This window comes from Pan troglodytes, chromosome 13 (assembly GCF_028858775.2).
Source record: "Pan troglodytes isolate AG18354 chromosome 13, NHGRI_mPanTro3-v2.0_pri, whole genome shotgun sequence".
Classification (NCBI taxonomy): Eukaryota; Metazoa; Chordata; class Mammalia; order Primates; family Hominidae; genus Pan; species Pan troglodytes.
The window spans coordinates 129,873,994-129,889,148 of record NC_072411.2 but is presented as its reverse complement, the minus strand read 5'-3'; the positions used below and the strand labels follow the sequence as shown (position 1 = coordinate 129,889,148).

At 41.5% G+C, this 15,155-nt stretch overlaps 1 pseudogene; it reads left to right on the top strand.

Moving 5' to 3' along the window:
* Positions 1 to 346: 346 nt before the first annotated feature.
* On the top strand, positions 347 to 3,776 carry LOC100609001 (thiamine transporter 2-like; annotated as a pseudogene).
* The last annotated feature ends 11,379 nt before the right edge of the window (positions 3,777 to 15,155 follow it).

The following is a 15,155-nucleotide window of genomic DNA, read 5'->3' as shown; positions in this document are numbered from 1 at the left end:
GGATCTGGTGACAAGAAATTATGCATTTTTCTAAAGTATGCAATTATTTAATATCTCAGTTTCCAGAGGATTATTTCTAATGAATACAGGTATCCCCTGGCTATTCCCCTTAATCACCAGCGGGACTAATCAGTGTAAATAACAATCTCAATTGCTAAACTCACTTAAAACGTAATGGTTTCAGGCTCCAGCACCTGACTGTGACTTATACAAGCTGGATGATGACCAGTGTCTCCACGCTCTGAAAGATGGTCCTTCTCTCTTCCATGGCCACAGAAGCTAGATGTGGATTCCTACGTAGAGGTGGCATAACGTGGAATGTAACCCACGTTATGCACCTGCTACCATGAAAGCATTAGGCCAGGAAATTTCTTCACGACTACACCTGTGTGATGTGCATTACAATCTCCCTAGTCAGGTAAGGGAAACTGAGGCCCCAAGACACAGAGAAACTCGGACAGGATCACATGACTTGAAAGAGTGGATTAGAGATTTAAATTTACTCAACTACAATGCCCATGTTCTTCCCACCAGGAAATCCTCTTTTCCTTATTCCAGAGCTGTTTTAGGAGTAAGTAACCAGCATATTCTTGAGAATCAGATGGTGGCTTGTAGTTCTCACTCCAGAGAACAACTTTAAATAAGTTAAACGTTTGGAAAACATATTATTATTTGAATTTTTATGGTCAGTTAGAAAAGTCTGGTTTGATGACTGTACTTTCAACAAGCGCTTCTAGGATACTTTTTTTTTTTTTTGAGACGGGGTCTCGCTCTGCTGCCCAGGCTGGAGTACAGTGGCAAGATCATGGCTCACTGCAACCTCTGCCTCCCAGGCTCAGGCAATTCTTGTGCCTCAGCCTCCAGAGTAGCTGGCACTACAAGCATGTGCCACCATGCCTGGCTAATTTTTGTATTTTTAGTAGAGACAGAGTTTTGCCATGTTGGCCAGGCAGGTCCCGAACTCCTGGCCTCAAGTGATCCACCCGCCTCTACCTCCCAAAGTGCTGGGATTATAAGTATGAGCCACTGCTCCCAGCTCGATACCTTTGATGGGTCAGACACTGTGCTAGACTCTAAGGTGACAAAACTGAATCCCTGCTTTCAAGGAGATCCCAGGCTAGTGGTAAGATGTGCGTGTCAGCACATCAATACCTTTCAAAGCCATCAGTATGGCAAATTGTATAGCTTATGACTGATGACTGCGTAGTGCGTGCCAGGCATTGTTTTAACATGTACTAGCAAATGGAATCCTCAAAACATATTATCATCCCCACTTTACAAATGAGGAATCTGAGGTATAAAGAGGTCCAGTAACTTACCAAAGGTCACATGTTTGTAAGCAGCAGAGAAGGATTTGGACCTGACTGTCTGACTGCAGAATCCATGGTCTTAAATGGCATGCCCAGGCTGGAGTGCAGTGGCATGATCATAGCTCACTGCAGCCTCAAACTCCTGGGCTCAAGCAATCCTCCTGCCTCAGCCTTCCAAGTTGCTAGGACTATAGGTGCCAGGTTAATTTTTACTTTTTTTTTTGTAGAGAGAGGGTCTCACTATGTTGCCTAGGCTGGTCTGGAACTCCCAGGCTCAAGCAATCCTCCCACCTTGGCCTTTCAAAGTGCTGGGATTACAGGCATTAGCAGTTGCACCCAACAATTTTATCTTATTTTGCCTCTCTTTCCTAGCCACCATCTACATTCACCCACCTCACACCAAGTAGATTTTGCCTTCTAAACCAATCCACCTTTTATCTTCACAATAAACACCAGTACATCCCATTAGGTACAAACTGGTTTAGCTAGAAGCTATGACTGGGCTGGATTCAAATACCAGAGATTGTCACAAAAAGCATATCTGGCATACAGCTTTTACCATGTTAGTGACTATACCCAAAAGCCAAAAACAGCAAGAATAAAGTTCTACCAAACTTCAAGAGTGCTTGGGTAAAAGTCTACCTGGGAACCCAAAGCGTGAGGACAAAGATTAGGTCATAGCAAAGGGCATTCTCAGGCTCAGTAAATCTGTGGATTTATTTCGGTTGTCTAGAAATTCAGAGGACAGGGATTTGGGAAGGTCTACCCCAACCGCCTTTATGACATCCTCCACCCACTGTACACTCCCCTTATAGAAAGTGAAATAATCACTTACTACAGATAGGCTCCGATAATTGGCCAGTGCCACCAGTTCCAAGAGAAACTGTGGCCAAAATTGACTTGAATGAGAGAGCTACTAAGTAGTTTCTTATGGTTCCTCCAGGGCAGCCCAGAAAAGTAAAGTGAAGAAAACGGAAGAGTAGAAGATAAACACACACATTTCTTCCTCTGACATTCAATCTCAAACTGGTCATTTGTTCCATATTTTCCTGATCACCGAGATGGTATCGCAATGGGCTCCTCACTTTTGTACTGATGGATATCAAAGGGAAAGAAGGAGGTCAGGTTCTTCCAGTACTGAAACATCCTTTTTGACCTTTTAGTTCTCACTGTGAAGAAGAATAAACTATTTTGTTACATGCTAGTAAGCAACAGTATCTGAGCAGCCCTGGATTGTTCTGGAAATCCTGTCTAGTGTAAAAAGATTAATTTATCCATTATGGCCTCTTTTCCTAGCCTCCATAGCTTATTGCAGATAAAATTACATTTATAAAGTTTAAAAGGCAGATAACTAAGATAATAGCTGCTGTGCTTTTTACACCTGGAAGTATAAATTCACACCTTATGAATATCTGTCGTTCAATTTGTTTCCCTGAATTTCAGTTTTCCATTGCTTTCCAAAATATTGTTAGAAATTCATGTAAACCATGAAACTAGACCCACTTTGGCAAAGGCCAAGCAGTGCGTCCTGGGGTTGATACATGTCATCTTGATAATGTTAAGTGTCAGAGGCCCAGGGTGTATTTCACGTCCTGATTTTTTTTGTCTTTGCACTCTCCCCACTTAATCTTGCAGATAACAAATGAGATCTTCCCCATTTAGACATACTCCTACCTGGTGCTGCCGCCGCCTGTGTTTGTCCTCACCGATTATGTCCGCTACAAGCCAGTCATCATCTTGCAAAGTATTAGTTTCATCATTACCTGGCTGCTGCTGTTGTTTGGCCAAGGAGTGAAGACCATGCAGGTTGTAGAGTTCTTCTACAGGATGGTCACTGCCGCCGAAGTGGCTTACTACGCCTACATATACAGCGTGGTCAGCCCCGAGCACTACCAGAGAGTGAGCGGCTACTGCAGGAGTGTCACGCTGGCCGCCTACACAGCAGGGTCGGTGCTGGCCCAACTCTTGGTATCCCCGGTGAACCTGTCGTACTTTTACCTCAACGTCATATCCTTGGCCTCTGTCTCCGTGGCCTTCCTTTTCTCACCTTTTCTACCAATGCCCAAGAAGAGCATGTTTTTTTCATGCAAAACCCAAAAAAGAAACTCCTCAAAAGCCACCGGGAGAGGACGCCATCTTAGAGGAATCTCACAAGGATCACAAAGCAGTTCACTCGGAATTATTCACTGTTTCAGGGGACCTGGATGCCAGCAGTGGGGCACCCCAAAGCCAAGCAATGTGGCTTTGAGAGATTTTGTGCAGTGGTCCCGGGATTTGCAGGAGTGCTACTCCTCGAAGCATCTCTTTTACTGACCCCTGTGGTGGGCTTTTTCCACAACAGGTTTTAACCAGATGTTAAACTATGTTCAAATCCTACGGGATTACAAGGCACCATCTCAAAGTTTCACAATACATGTATTAGTCGATTTTCATGCTGCTGACAAAGACATACCCAAGACTGGGTAATTTATAAGGAAAGAGATTTAATTGACTCACAGTTCAGCATGGCTGCAGAGGCCTCACAATCATGGCGGAAGGGAAAGGAGGAGCAAAGTCACTGATTACATTGCAGCAGTCAAGAGAGAATGAGAGCCAAGCAAAAGGGGAAACCCCTTATAAAACTGTCAGATCTTATGAGAGTTATTTGCTATCATGAGAACAGTACGGGGGAAACTGCCCCCATGATTCAATTATCTCCCACTGGGTACCTCCCACAACACGTGGGAATTATGGGAGCTGCAATTCAAGAAGAGATTTGGATGGGGATACAGTCAAACCCTATCAATATATAATGGAGCAGTAGAAGCCCTTGAAACCTTTGGGTCTAGGTATATAAGACTTTATCTCATCAATGTGCAGAAAATGTGCTGCTCCATGTTGTAAGATACTCCATGGTAAAAAATTAGACCTGTTCGGAAGTAACTCCAATCAATGCGTTTCAGTGCAATAGAGCCCTGAAAAAAGTAAGATAGTAAGAACTGATATTACAAGACCTACGCTACGTCAAGTATGCAACACATATTTAATTGATATTTTTGCTGTTTATAATGAAGCTAGTGACTAGATTAAAAAATAAAAATAAAAAAACTGGGCTCAATTTTTTTTTTCTTTGAGAAAGAGTCTCACTCTGTCACCCAGGAGGGAGTGCAGTGGCACCATCTCAGCTCACTGCCACCTCCACCTCCTGGGTTCAAGCGATTCTCCTGCCTCAGCCTCCCGAGTAGCTGGGATTACATGTGCACACTACCACGCCTGGTTAATTTTTTGTATTTTTAGTAGAGACGGGGTTTCACTGTGTTGGCCAGACTGGTCTTGAACTCCTGACCTCGTGATCCACCCACCTCAGCCTCCCAAAGTGCTGGGATTACAGGCGTGAGCCACCGTGCCTGGCCCCTGGGCTCAATTTTTTTATCTATGTTCTATCATTTGCCAAGTAGGCAAATCAATGAAAATTCTAGCAATCCATTTTCTCTTCTCTTAAAAGGCCAGAACAATATCTACTAATTTATTTCACAGGATTGCTTTTTTTCTTTTTTTTTTTTTTTGAGATGGGGTCTCGCTCTGTCACCAGGCTGGAGTGCAGTGGCACGATCTCGGCTCACTGCAACCTCCAGCTCCGTGGTTCAAGCCATTCTCCTGCCTCAGCTTCCTGGGTAGCTGCACAGGATTGCTTTAAAGATCAAAAGATATCATGCATTCGGAAGTAATTGTGTACTGTAGCATCTTAGGTAAAAAATAGTTGTTTTTATTTAATTTTCTTGAACATAAAATAACACAACTTTCAAATTGTATTCTTCAATAATCCTGTTGTAGTCATTTTGACACCAACTACCAAGTAGTTTGAAAAAGAAGAGTTTTGTCACAAATTTAAAAGAGGCAACTAATGTAATAAAACATTGAAAAAGGTATACATGGAAGATAAAGTTACACTCATCCCTAAAAACAGGAGCTACAAACTGGTGTCCTGCTGGCCAATTATGGTTTGACCATGAAGAGTTAGATGGTTTAAGGTTAAACTATCAAAACTCTTTTCAGGCAGGCAAGGTGGCTCATGCCTGTAATCCCAGAGCTTTGGGAGGCTGAGGTGGGGAGGCCAGGAGTTTAAGACCAGCCCAGCCAACATAGTGAGACCCTGTCTCTATAAAAAAAAAAAAAAAAAAAAAAAATTGTTTTAATTAGCTGGGCATGGTGGTGTGTGCCTGTAGTCCTAGCAACTGGGGAAGCTGAGGCCAGGAGGGTCACTTGAGCCCGGGAGTTCTAGGCTTCAGTGAGCTATGATTGTGCCACTGCACTCCCGCCTGGGTGACAGAGTGAGACTTTGTCTCATAAAACAAACAGGCTGGGCACGGTGGTTCACACCTGTAATCCCAGCACTTTGGGAAGCCGAGGTGGGTGGATCATGAGGTCAGGAGTTCAAGACCAGCCTGGCCAACGTGGTGAAACCCCATCTCTACTAAAAATACAAAAATTAGCCAGGCATGCTGGCATGCACCTGTAATCTCAACTACTCGGGAGGCACAAGAATCACTTGAACCTGGTAGGTGGAGGTTGCAGTGAGCTGAGATCTTGCCACTGCACTCCAGCCTGGGCAACAGAGCAAGACTCTTGTCTTGGAAAAAAAAATAACAAAAAAACTTTTTTTCTTTCTGGAATCTTTCAATAACTCTAGTCTTTAAAATGTGGTTTGAAAGGCCAGGTGTGGTGGCTCATGCCTGTAATCCTAACACTTTGGGAGGCCAAGGCAGGTGGACCAGCCTGGGCAACATAATGAAACCCCATCTCTACAAAAAATGTAAAAAAATTAGCCGGGTTTGGTGGCGTTCGCCTGTTGTCCCAGCCACTCAGGAGGCTGAGGCAAGAGAATCACTTGAACCCAGGAGGTCAAGCCTGCAGAGAGCCAAGATCGCACCACTGCACTCCATCCTGGATGACAAAGTGAGACCCTGTGTCAAAAAATAATAATAAAATGTGGTTTGCAGACTACATTACCATAAGGTGGGCACACTCACGGTAATGGTCTTCAAACCCGATATGCATAAACTGACCTAAGCCAAAGTTGACCACAGCTAATAGTTTTACCTTTTTAAGGGATTGTAGAAAAAAAAATATGCAACAAGACTTGTAGAACAGGATATGTGGCTCATAAGCCATAAGTATTCACTATCTGGCCCTTTAGAGATTGTGGATCTTGAATTCAATATAGTGGGTTGCTGACCAGCATTTTTAAATCGGAGTAGACTTGTCTAGTATAGAATAGGGAGCATATCAGCTTGTAAGGATACATTTTGTTTTGCAAAAATTCTGTTCACACACATATATATGTACTAATTAATATATAAAATATATTTTTCTCAGGCTATGGTCAAAGAAGTTTGAAAGCTTCTGCTCTTGGAGCTATCTTATAAATATCAGGGTTCCCAGCTTGAGTATCATTGCTGTCCCTTGAGTTGGCTGGTGTCTCCTTCCTCCTTATCTAAAGATGAATTTCTGATATTGTGTGTTCTCTGACAGGAAAAAGGCAGGAAGACTGAGCAACCAAGAGAAATCTTGGGAAGGTCTCTGGGGTATTGAGGGTTTTCAGCTCCCATTCCTCGGTTCACCCTTCAAGCCCCATCCCGGGCCTTCTGCTTGGGCAAAACCTTCCTCCTGGCTCAGAAGCTATAGTAGTTTGGAGAGTTTGAGATGCTTGTCCAGGCACTCCTCGTCTCTCCCAGAATATACTTTGTGAGCTTTAAAACACTCTTCCAAAGGCAGTGTGGTGCAAGGAGGGAGAGGTGGGCTGACACAGGCCTTAACACTCCAGGGTACAAAGGGCAGGCCCCAGAGCCGTCTTTGAAGCTAGCCCAACAATCTGCATGTATTTTCCTGACAAAACAAAGCTTTCACATCAAATGAGACTTTGAAGCTGTTTATTTTAAAGCTAGGTTGTTCCACACCCACCTGTTTATTGAACATGGCGGGGCCCATTGTTGAGCTCACATTCTTGTCATTTCCCTCCCTGAAAATTCCTAACACTTGGTTGATGAGGTCAGGGATCGGATCGCTGTTTCATCCTCTGCACTGCTGGCCTCTTGGGCTGGGCAATTCTTTGTCGAGGGCACTGTTCTGAGCTCTGTAGGATGTTCAGCAACATTGTATGCCTGTAAGCCACTAGGTGCCAGGATGCACCCCATTGTGACAACCAAAACTGTCTTCAAATATTGCCACCTGTCTGCTAGAAGGCAAAAATACCCCTGGTTGACAACCACTAGATCAGATTTGGATTAGGGTCAGAGCTTTTGGGTGGGGGTTGAGGGAGGTAATGAGTCTCGCTTTGTCGCCCAGGCTAGAGTGCAATGGCGTGATCTAGGCTCACTACAATCTCCGCCTCCCGGGTTCAAGCAATTCTCCTGCCTCAGCCCCCCTAATTTTTGTATCTTTAGTAGAGATGGGGTTTCACCATGTTGGTCAGGCTGGTCTCGAACTCTTGACCTCAGGTGATCCACCCGCCTCGGCATCCCAACAGAACTCTTTTATAATCTTTATCATACTGTATTTATTTATTTATTTATTAACTTAAATTTACTTATCTAATTTCCCCACTAGGCTGCATTGTTTTCAAAGCAAGGACCCAAAATTTACCACTATGTTGTTCCACAGAGAACCTCAAAAGTACTTGCTGGTTTAACAAATGAAGGAAAGAAGGAAGGAAGAAAAGAAGGAAGGAAGGAACAAATAAAGAAGGGAATGACCAGGCCAGGCATAGTGGCTCACACCTGTAATCCTAATATTTGAGAGGCCAAGATGGGAGGATTGCTTGAGGCCAGGAGTTCGAGACCAGCCTGGTCAATATAGCGAGACCCCATCTCTCTCTCTCTCTCTCTCTATATATATTTATTTATTTATTTATTTATTTCTATATATTTCTAGAGAGAGAGAGAGAGAGAGAGAGAGAAAAGTTTGGCATCTGCCAGGGATCTTGAGGAAAATTTTTAAATGGTGTTACAGAAAGGAAAGAGAAAAGAGAGACAAGGGCAAAGAGAGAGAGGCCATCCTTCGTAGGGCATTGGTAATAGGCTCACAGAAAGGGCGTGGGAGAAAAGAGCAGGCACCACACATCAGGAAACTTTAGGCTGCAGACCTTGTGCACCTCAAGCCAATGACCAAGCATTCAGTTTCCCATTTCTTACCCTCTGTTTGTCTTGACCAGACTTTAGTCAGGCTCCTGGCTTTCCTACAGATCCCTAAATGTTGCTTACTCCAAACCCTGAGCAAACACAAAAAAATGTGCAATGTGTCCCCCTTATCAGCTCCAAACGGGAATTGGCTGACCACAGTGGGATACTTTCCTGTCAAACGCCACTGACCATTTCCCCTTGTGAATCCAGCTTCCTCTGCAGAGATTCTGCTTATGTCTGCTTGTACCCTCTTTACCCTATAAAAGAAAATCCTTTTTCTGTTTGATCTTGAGTCATGCAGATTTCTGCAGTCAGAGAGTTCTTTTTATTGCAATAGCCTTTCTTCTAAATAAAGCCTCTCCTATCTAAGTCACATATTTTTTTTTTATTTGACACCAGGTTTCTAAGCCTGAGTTTTAACATCTGCAAAGGGAAGAGGAAAGAAAAAATGGCCCTCTCCATGGGTCCTCTCCAGTCTATGATTTATGAAAGACTAAATTCAATTGGTCTATTTCAACCCTTAAGAGAAAATGATATGTACAGTTCACAGAGGTGGATCAAGCAATTTTTCATTCAAAGTTCACAATAAGTCAGCATTTTTTTTACTGTAGTCTGAAAACACTTCAGTGCTTCTGTAACTGTGGATTTTAACAAAACTGTGTGCTATTTTACTGTACATGGATTAACAAGATGTAGTTTATTTTTTATTTTATTTTATTTTAGGAGCCGTGGCAGCCTTCACAGTGGCTACATCAAAGTCATCTGGGATCTTCTGGGTGAGTTGCCCTTGGTGATCTTCTCAGGAGCAGATGGAGGTTCTCTATGTCCCATGCATTTCACAACTAATATTTGGGTGCGCTATGCTGGTCTCTTGATATTCAAGTCAAGTTTTATGCTCTTTATAACCATAGCCGTGTAAGTATTTACCATTTCTTTCTTTTAACTACCTAAACCTGAAGCAACAAAACATGTTTATTTATTCTTCCAATTCCTCTGAATAGCGTTTTGCAATGTTATACCTAAGGCTTCCTACAAGAGGCAATGAAACTATATTCCCATTTGAATCAACTTTCTCTTACGACTTGACTAAGATTCCTAATCAGGAGGATACGTGAAGTTCTTAAGCAGTAATATATTGTTAGGCTTTTATTTTGTCTGATTTAGCAACACAGTATAATAAGATGCGATTCTAATTTTGACTAAGTTTAGTTTTCACTCCCAATTGTCCTGCTTGTATAGTCAGAGCGTATCTATTTCTTTTTGAAACAACTTATCAAATATTCTGAGGGCTGTTACAGAAGTGAAGCTGTTCTATAAAACTATGTCTAAATACTATATCACACAGTAGTTTAAAAATATAAAGTATTTGATTTAGATTAATCATAAAGTAAATGAGCTAAGGAGGTGGTGGATGCTGGTTGGAGAACACTTCAAGGAATTCGATGTTGCTTCTCGTTTCCTGTGTAACAATGTATTTCATTCTATATACCAAGTTAATCAGAAATAAACATCTGAAAATATTTTCCTTGGCTGAACATTACTGGCAGCATAATCTTTGACATGCTCTGTGGCCTTAAAGTTTTCTAGTCTGTTTGTCTATAAAATGAAGGTCAGATGCGTTTCTTTCTAAGGAGTATTAGTAATGATGACATCTGAATTTTCAACAGAAATACTGGAAGCCAGAAAACAATGAAACAACATTTTAATTTTTATTTCTATTTATTTATTTATTTAGAGACGGAGTCTTGCTCCATTGTCCAGGCTGGAGTGCAGTGCACGATCTCAGCTCACTGCAACCTCTGCCTCCTGGGTTCGAGTGATCCTTCTGCCTCAGACTCCCAAGTAGCTGGGACTACAGGTGCATGCCACCATGCCCGGCTAATTTTTGTATTTTTAGTAGAAACAGGGTTTCACCATATTGGCCAGGCTGGTCTCGAACTCCTGACCTCATGATCTGCCCACCTTGGCCTCCCAAAGTGCTGGGATTACAGGCGTAAGCCACCACGCCCAGCCTGTTATTTTTATTTTTATCTTTTAAAAATAATTGCACCTTTTGGTTTAGATTCAGGGAGTACACGTGCAGGTTTGTTACATGGGTATATTGCTTGAGGCTGAGGTTTGGGATACAGTTGATCCCATCACCCAGCTAGTGAGCATAGTACCCAACTGGTAGTTTTTCAACTTTTGCCCTCCTCCCAAGAATATTTTTGAAGTGTGAAAAGTAAAGAACTGCTAGCCTAGAATTTTATACTAAGCAAAGATATTCCTCAAAAATTAAGTCAAAATAAAGAATTTTTAAGACAAAAAAATTAAGCAAAATTATTGTGGCTTACACTAAAAGAAATATAAAGGGAATTCTTTAGGCAGAATGAAAATGATCACCATTAGCATTGCAATAATATAGGAAAAATAATACTGGAAAGAATAAACATATAAGTAAATCTAAGCAAATCTTGATTTTTGAGACAGAGTTGCCCAGGCTAGAGTGAAGTGGTGCAATCTCAGCTCACTGCAAGCTCTGCCTCCCAGGTTCAAGCAATTCTCGAGCCTCAGCCACTCAAGTAGCTGGGATGACAGGTGTGCACCACCATACCTGGCTAATTTTTTTGTAGTTTTTGTAGAGAAGGAGTTTCACCATGTTGGCCAGGCTGGTCTCCAACTCCTGGCCTCAAGTGATCCACCTGCCTCAGCCTCCCAAAGTTCTGGGATTACAGATGTGAGCCACCGCACCTGGCCTAATGTTTCTAGTTTTAAAAATATATGTAGAGGCCGGGCACGATGGTTAATACCTGTAATCTCAGCACTTTGGGAGGCCAAGGCGGGCGGATCACTTGAGGTCAGGAGTTTGAGACCAGCCTGGCCAACATGGTGAAACCCCATCTCTACTAAAATACAAAAATTAGCTGGGCGTGGTGGCAGGTGCCTGTAATCCCAGCTACTGGAGAAGCTGAGGCAGGATAATCGCTTGAGCCTGGGAGGCGGATGTTGCAGTGAGCCGAGATCCCACTATTGCACTCCAGCCTGGGCGACAGAACAAGACTCCATCTCAAAAAAATAAATAAATAAAAATATATGTACAGTTAAAATTTATGATGGTAATAGCACAAAAGGAAGGGGAAATAATAAATTTAAAGTATTGCAAAATCCTTGTATTGCCAAAGAAGTGGTGAAAATACTATTTTAGGGTAGACTCCGCTAGGTCAAAAATTCATGCTATAATGTATATGGTAACTACTAAAATAATAATACAATAAGATAGTACTAACAAGCTAATGAAGGGAGGGAAAGTGTTTTTGAACTTAATTAAGGCAACAAAAGACAAGAAACAGAACAAGGAACGTAAATCAGGCAGGGCAAATAAATGGTAAATTTAAAACCCAATATAGCAGCAAAATCATTAAAATGTGCCTGAACTAATTACTCCAATTATAAGACAAAAGTCAGCTGAATGGATTTTAAAACTCAAAACCTAATTATGTTGCTTTCAAGACACACTTCTTGAAAATAAGGTCTCCAAAAGGCTGAAAGTGCAAATATGGGAAAAGATAAACTGTACAAATGCTAATACAAGGAAAGCTAGTTTAGGTATCCCAATATCAGATGAAATAAGCAATAACACCAGAGTGATTTGTCTTTGCATTATAAGTTTCATAGTCGTTTTATAATGATAAAAGTGTTCATCAACAACTAGATAAATAAAGCTATTCTTTTTTTTTTTTTTTTTTGATGGAGTCTTGCTCTGTCACCCAGGCTGGAGTGCAGTGGCACGATCTCAGCTCACTGCAACCTCTGTTTCCCAGATTCAAGCGATTCTCCTGCCTTGGCCTCCCGAGTAGCTGAGATTACAGGCGTGTGCCAACACACCCAACTAATTTTTGTATTTTTAGTACAGACGGGGTTTCGCCATGTTGGCCAAGCTGGTCTCAAACTCCTGACCTCCAGTGATCCACCAGCCTCGGCCTCCCAAAGTGCTGGGATTACAGGCGTGAGCCACCGTGCCCAGCCAATAAAGCTATTCTAAATTTGTATGCACGAAAAATACAGCCTCAAAATGTATTAAGCAAAATGCCAAAAAAATTTTAGAGAAATAAAGAAGTCCACACTCACAGTTGCAAATGTGAACACAGCTCTCTCAATAACAAGTAGACAAAAAACATCAGTGAGGATTAGGAAGACTGAAACTACATGTCAAATAAAGTTGCAGTGATGGATATGTGGAAACTGTACACACTGCAGGATAAAGATTATTTTCAAGTGAACATAGAAGAGTGACCAAAAACAGGCTTGGACTGGGCCAAAAAGTAGCCCTCAATAAATATCAAAAGATTGAAATCATATGGAAAAAGTATTCTGACAACCATAATTAAGCTAAAATTGTTAGCAAAATTGTAATTTAAAAATACCCAAATGTTTTATAATTAAAGATAGAACATGGTCAAAAAATTATACTTGGAGTTAGAAAATAATTTGAACTGAATGACAAGGAAAATATGAAAAATCACAACTTATAGGATGCACTTAAGCAGTGCAAGGAGAGAAACATACAGTCTCCAATGCATTTATTTTTTAAAAAAAGAAAGTACACAAATTAAGTTACTTAAACATTCATCTTCAGAAGCTAGAAGAGAACAGCAAATGAAACTCAAAGAAAAGAAGAAAATGTTAGAGATAACAAAAAATAAAATCAATGGAATAGAAAATAGTACAATAGGAAAAATTACTAAAGCCAAATCAGTCATTTGAAAAGTCTAATAAATGTGAGAGAGAGTGCTCGTGCATAGAATGGAAAAAATACAACTTATCAATATCAGAAATGAAAAAGGGGAGATGACTACATCTCTTTCTCAGTTCACTGCAACTTCTGCCCCCAGAGTTCAAGTGATTCTCCCCGCTCAGCCTTCCAAACAGCTGGGACCACAGGTGCGTGCCACCACACCCAGCTGATTTTTGTATATTTTGTAGAGACAGGGTTTCACCATGTTGCCCAGACTGGTCTGGAACTCCTGAGCTCAAGGAATCTGCCTGCCTCAGCCTCCCAAAGTGCTGGGATTACAGGTGTGAGCCACCATGCCTGGCCTCTTTTGCCCACTTTTTAATCGGGTTCTTTGATTTTGGCTCATTAATTTGTGTAAATTCCTTATAGATTATGGATATCAGACTTTTGTTGGATGCATAGTTTGCAAATATTTTCTCCCATTTTGTAGGTTGCCTGTTTACTCCGTTGATAGCTTCTTTTTCTGTACAGAAGCTCTTTAGTTTAGTTAGATCCCATTTGTCAATTTTTGTTTTTGTTGCAGTTGCTTTTATTTTATTTTATTTTATTTTTTTGAGACAGAATCTCACTCTTTTGCTGGAGCGGGAGTGCAGCGGCATGATCTCGGCTCACTGCAACCTCCACCTCCCGGGTTCAAGCAATTCTCCTGCCTCAGCCTCCCACGTAGCTGGGATTACAGGCACCCGCCACTATGCCCAGCTAGTTTTTTGTATTTTTAGTAGAGACGGTGTTCCACCATGTTGGCCAGGCTGGTCTCGAGCTCCTGACCTCATGATTCGCCCGTCTCGGCCTCCCAAAGTGCTGGGATTACAGGAGTGAGCCACCGTGCCCGGCCTATTTATTTTTTTGAGACCCAGTCTTACTTTGTTGCCCAGGCTGGAGTGCAGTGGCACCATCTCAGCTCACTACAAGCTCCACCTCCCAGGTTCAAGCAGTTCTCCTGCCTCAGCCTCCCGAGTAGCTGGGACTACAGGTGTGAGACACCACACCCAGCTACTTTTTGTATTTTTAGTAGCGATGGGGTTTCACCACATTGGCCAGGCTGGTCTCGAACTCCTGACCTCAGGTGATCCCACCCCCGTCAGGTGATCCCACTCCCCAAAGTGTTGGGATTATGGGCGTGAGCCACCGCACCCAGCCTGCAATTGCTTTTAGATTTTCTGTTTTTATTTGATTTTAAGCAGTTTATGCCTATTTTCTCTTTGTGGAAAAATATGATTTTTAGCTTACCTTGTTATTTTCTTACTGTAACAGGAAGTAAATCTCTATCTTCCCCCAATATTCATTCTAAATATTTTGTTTTCACTTAGCAATCTCTTGATTAGGAAAAAATAATTCTAGCCAAACCTAAATCAGTTTCGTTTCATGGTCAATGGGTATACTTGGGAAGGAGAACCTGAAAGTTAGTAAAAATGATAATGATTTTTCAGTTATTTTTACTATTCATGACTATAACTTCCATGTTGTTAAAAGATAAATGTATATTATTCTTGAATATTTCAGAACATATTGGTTCACAGCCGTATTGCGTTTCTATTGCATGTTAATCTCATTCTACTGATGGATGCAAGTTAACATCATTCTACTGAGGAAACAAATAGGGAAATTGGAAAAATATTAATAATTAACTGTCAGGATGTGAAATATTTAGAAAAAACAAAATCTTCTGATGAATTAAGAAATGCTCAGAATGTTTTGTTATGGACATGAAAGTGGTGAAAGATTAAGCCACATGAATAGTGAGAATACTGAGATTCTAAGAGGCCGTAAAATGAGACTCGTTATCTGACTGTTAGGGTTTTCTCAGAGAATATGTTCAGAGCTTTCCACCAAAGTCCTGCACAATCATCTTTTATCTAATTTGTCAATTCAGTCAGATGGTCAGTAAGTTTAGTGAAGAGAAAAATTATTTCA